The sequence below is a fragment of the Natator depressus genome, chromosome 28, assembly GCF_965152275.1.
Source record: "Natator depressus isolate rNatDep1 chromosome 28, rNatDep2.hap1, whole genome shotgun sequence".
Taxonomy (NCBI): domain Eukaryota; kingdom Metazoa; phylum Chordata; order Testudines; family Cheloniidae; genus Natator; species Natator depressus.
Genome location: NC_134261.1, coordinates 11,836,350 through 11,841,349, shown reverse-complemented (window position 1 = coordinate 11,841,349; position 5,000 = coordinate 11,836,350). Strand labels below are relative to the sequence as shown.

General features: G+C 66.1%; 1 non-coding gene across 1 annotated transcript; it reads right to left on the bottom strand.

The window, feature by feature from the left end:
- Window positions 1-2,984: 2,984 nt before the first annotated feature.
- On the bottom strand, window positions 2,985-3,103 carry LOC141979855 (5S ribosomal RNA). Its single transcript, XR_012637244.1, has one exon. It is a non-coding gene; the product is annotated as a 5S ribosomal RNA (ribosomal RNA).
- Window positions 3,104-5,000: the final 1,897 nt, after the last annotated feature.

Sequence of the window (5,000 nt, the reverse complement as noted above, 5' to 3'; positions counted from 1 at the left end):
TTGACCTGGTGGCCGGACGGGAATTAAGCCCGGAGCCCGGGGCAGGGCGACCCCGGACGGACGGGGCTCCGCCGGCCCCTGCCCGCGGGGGCAGGCTCCGGGTTGACCTGGTGGCCGGAGGAGAATTAAGCCCGGAGCCCGGGGCAGGGCGACCCCGGACGGACGGGGGTCCGCCTGGCCCCTGCCCGCGGGGGCAGGCTCCGGGTTGACCTGGTGGCCGGACGGGAATTAAGCCCGGAGCCCGGGGCAGGGCGACCCCGGACGGACGGGGGTATGCCGGCCCCTGCCCGCGGGGGCAGGCTCCGGGTTGACCTGGTGGCCGGAGGAGAATTAAGCCCGGAGCCCGGGGCAGGGCGACCCCGGACGGACGGGGGTCCGCCTGGCCCCTGCCCGCGGGGGCAGGCTCCGGGTTGACCTGGTGGCCGGACGGGAATTAAGCCCGGAGCCCGGGGCAGGGCGACCCCGGACGGACGGGGGTATGCCGGCCCCTGCCCGCGGGGGCAGGCTCCGGGTTGACCTGGTGGCCGGAGGAGAATTAAGCCCGGAGCCCGGGGCAGGGCGACCCCGGACGGACGGGGGTCCGCCTGGCCCCTGCCCGCGGGGGCAGGCTCCGGGTTGACCTGGTGGCCGGAGGAGAATTTAGCCCGGAGCCCGGGGCAGGGCGACCCCGGACAGACGGGGGTCCGCCTGGCCCCTGCCCGCGGGGGCAGGCTCCGGGTTGACCTGGTGGCCGGACGGGAATTAAGCCCGGAGCCCGGGGCAGGGCGACCCCGGACGGACGGGGCTCCGCCGGCCCCTGCCCGCGGGGGCAGGCTCCGGGTTGACCTGGTGGCCGGAGGAGAATTAAGCCCGGAGCCCGGGGCAGGGCGACCCCGGACGGACGGGGGTCCGCCTGGCCCCTGCCCGCGGGGGCAGGCTCCGGGTTGACCTGGTGGCCGGAGGAGAATTAAGCCCGGAGCCCGGGGCAGGGCGACCCCGGACAGACGGGGGTCCGCCTGGCCCCTGCCCGCGGGGGCAGGCTCCGGGTTGACCTGGTGGCCGGACGGGAATTAAGCCCGGAGCCCGGGGCAGGGCGACCCCGGACGGACGGGGCTCCGCCGGCCCCTGCCCGCGGGGGCTGGCTCCGGGTTGACCTGGTGGCCGCTCGGGACTTAAGCCCGGAGCCCGGGGCAGGGCGACCCCGGACGGACGGGGCTCCGCCTGGCCCCTGCCCGCGGGGGCAGGCTCCGGGTTGACCTGGTGGCCGGACGGGGAATAAGCCCGGAGCCCGGGGCAGGGCGACCCCGGACGGACGGGGGTCCGCCGGCCCCTGCCCGCGGGGGCAGGCTCCGGGTTGACCTGGTGGCCGCTCGGGACTTAAGCCCGGAGCCCGGGGCAGGGCGACCCCGGACGGACGGGGGTATGCCGGCCCCTGCCCGCGGGGGCAGGCTCCGGGTTGACCTGGTGGCCGGTTTGCTTTCGGGCCACCAGGTCAACCCGCTGCCTGTATGGGGTTGACCTGGTGGCCGCTTTCCTTCCCGGCCACCAGGTCAACCCGCTGAATGTATGGGGTTGACCTGCTGGCCGCTTTCCTTCCCGGCCACCAGGTCAACCCGCTGAATGTATGGGGTTGACCTGCTGGCCGCTTTTCTTCCCGGCCACCAGGTCAACCCGCTGAATGTATGGGGTTGACCTGCTGGCCGCTTTCCTTCCCGGCCACCAGGTCAACCCGCTGAATGTATGGGGTTGACCTGCTGGCCGCTTTCCTTCCCGGCCACCAGGTCAACCCGCTGAATGTATGGGGTTGACCTGCTGGCCGCTTTTCTTCCCGGCCACCAGGTCAACCCGCTGAATGTATGGGGTTGACCTGCTGGCCGCTTTCCTTCCCGGCCACCAGGTCAACCCGCTGAATGTATGGGGTTGACCTGCTGGCCGCTTTCCTTCCCGGCCACCAGGTCAACCCGCTGAATGTATGGGGTTGACCTGCTGGCCGCTTTCCTTCCCGGCCACCAGGTCAACCCGCTGAATGTATGGGGTTGACCTGCTGGCCGCTTTCCTTCCCGGCCACCAGGTCAACCCGCTGAATGTATGGGGTTGACCTGCTGGCCGCTTTCCTTCCCGGCCACCAGGTCAACCCGCTGAAAGTATGGGGTTGACCTGGTGGCCGCTTTCCTTCCCGGCCACCAGGTCAACCCGCTGAAAGTATGGGGTTGACCTGGTGGCCGCTTTCCTTCCCGGCCACCAGGTCAACCCGCTGCCGGCATGGGGTTGACCTGCTGGCCGCAGAGGGGCAGGCTCCGGGTTGACCTGGTGGCCGGACGGGGATTAAGCCCCGGCTCGGAGCAGGGCAAGCCCGGGCGGAGGGGGGTCCGCTTGGCCCCTGCCCGCGGGGGCAGGCTCCGGGTTGACCTGGTGGCCGGTTTGCTTTCGGGCCACCAGGTCAACCCGCTGAATGTATGGGGTTGACCTGCTGGCCGCTTTCCTTCCCGGCCACCAGGTCAACCCGCTGAATGTATGGGGTTGACCTGCTGGCCGCTTTCCTTCCCGGCCACCAGGTCAACCCGCTGAATGTATGGGGTTGACCTGCTGGCCGCTTTCCTTCCCGGCCACCAGGTCAACCCGCTGAATGTATGGGGTTGACCTGCTGGCCGCTTTCCTTCCCGGCCACCAGGTCAACCCGCTGAATGTATGGGGTTGACCTGCTGGCCGCTTTCCTTCCCGGCCACCAGGTCAACCCGCTGAAAGTATGGGGTTGACCTGCTGGCCGCTTTCCTTCCCGTCCACCAGGTCAACCCGCTGAATGTATGGGGTTGACCTGCTGGCCGCTCTGCTTCCCGGCCACCAGGTCAACCCCCTGCCGGTATGGGGTTGACCTGCTGGCCGCAGAGGGGCAGGCTCCGGGTTGACCTGGTGGCCGGCAGGGACTTCAGCCCCAGGGCCCCTGGCAGGGCGACCCTGCCCTTGTTCCCCAGAAAAGGAGAGAGCTGGCTCGCAGCGGGAAAAGCTGCCTACGGCACCTGGGATTCCCAGGCGGTCACCCATCCAAGTACTAGCCAGGCCCGGGACGGTTTACCTTCCGAGATCGGACGGGATCGGGGGCCTTCCGTCCGGTATGGCCGTAGGCACTCGGCTCCGGTCCGCCTCGTCCCCTTTCCCTTACTGACTCCCCTGCCTCGGGTGGGCCCGATCCTTTTTTCCGTTTTTTTTTTTCGCTCCGGAGGCTTCATGAGCCCCCCCCCAACACCCCTTTGGGGGTCGGTGAAATTTTTTTTTTCAGACTTCCAGGGGCCCGATCCTGGCCGCGGGCACCCGGCTCCGGGCACCCGGCTCCGGGCCGCCTCGTCCCCTTTCCCTTACTGACTCCGCTGCCTCGGGTGGGCCCGATCCTTTTTTCCGTTTTTTTTTTTCCGCTCCGGAGGCTTCGTGAGCCCCCCCCAACACCACTTTGGGGGTCGGTGAAAAAATTTTTTTCAGACTTCCAGGGGCCCGATCCTGGCCGCGGGCACCCGGCTCCGGGCACCCGGCTCCGGGCCGCCTCGTCCCCTTTCCCTTACTGACTCCCCTGCCTCGGGTGGGCCCGATCCTTTTTTCCGTTTTTTTTTTTTTTCGCTCCGGAGGCTTTATGAGCCCCCCCCAATACCACTTTGGGGGTCGGTGAAAAAAATTTTTCAGACTTCCAGGGGCCCGATCCTGGCCGCCGGCACCCGGCTCCGGGCACCCGGCTCCGGGCCGCCTCGTCCCCTTTCCCTTACTGACTCCCCTGCCTCGGGTGGGCCCGATCCTTTTTTCCGTTTTTTTTTTTTTCGCTCCGGAGGCTTTATGAGGCCCCCCCTAACCGTTTTTGGGGTCGGTGAAAATTTTTAGTCAGACTTCCAGGGGCCCGATCCTGGCCGCGGCTTCGCAGGCTGGCCTGGGGGGGGGGGCATCTCTAGCTCCGGCCGCGGACGGCGAGACGCTCGGCCACCAGGTCAGCCCGGAGGAAAAGGCTGAAAAAAATGTCTAAGTCCCCCCGGGACACCAGGTCAACCCGGAGGAAAAGGCTGAAAAAAATGTCTAAGTCCCCCCGGGACACCAGGTCAACCCGGAGGAAAAGGCTGAAAAAAAGTCTAAGTCCCCCCGGGACACCAGGTCAACCCGGAGGAAAAGGCTGAAAAAAATGTCTAAGTCCCCCCGGGACACCAGGTCAACCCGGAGGAAAAGGCTGAAAAAAAGTCTAAGTCCCCCCGGGACACCAGGTCAACCCGGAGGAAAAGGCTGAAAAAAAGTCTAAGTCCCCCCGGGACACCAGGTCAACCCGGAGGAAAAGGCTGAAAAAAAGTCTAAGTCCCCCCGGGACACCAGGTCAACCCGGAGGAAAAGGCTGAAAAAAAGTCTAAGTCCCCCCGGGACACCAGGTCAACCCGGAGGAAAAGGCTGAAAAAAATGTCTAAGTCCCCCCGGGACACCAGGTCAACCCGGAGGAAAAGGCTGAAAAAAAGTCTAAGTCCCCCCGGGACACCAGGTCAACCCGGAGGAAAAGGCTGAAAAAAAGTCTAAGTCCCCCCGGGACACCAGGTCAACCCGGAGGAAAAGGCTGAAAAAATGTCTAAGTCCCCCCGGGACACCAGGTCAACCCGGAGGAAAAGGCTGAAAAAAATGTCTAAGTCCCCCCGGGACACCAGGTCAACCCCGAGGAAAAGGCTGAAAAAATGTCTAAGTCCCTGCTCGGCCATCAGGTCAACCCCATTCAAAGTGACGGGTTGACCTGATGGCCGGCAGTCTCACGGAAGTCCGGATGGGGTCGCCAAAAGTGCCCTCGGCCGACCGAGAGAACCAGGAGGTCGGATAGGATTTCAGATTGGTCCCCCTAAATTGGCGGTTGGATTTTTCGACTAGTTCATTTTGACGGGTGCGAGGAGATTTCTGAGAACAGGTTTTTCGGAACCTGTGAGAACCAGAGATGAGCCTCGGGGACCAATCTGCGCGTTGTACCCGATCTTGTGAGGGGGGACAGGGGCACGTTGGCAGGTGGGGCGGCCCCC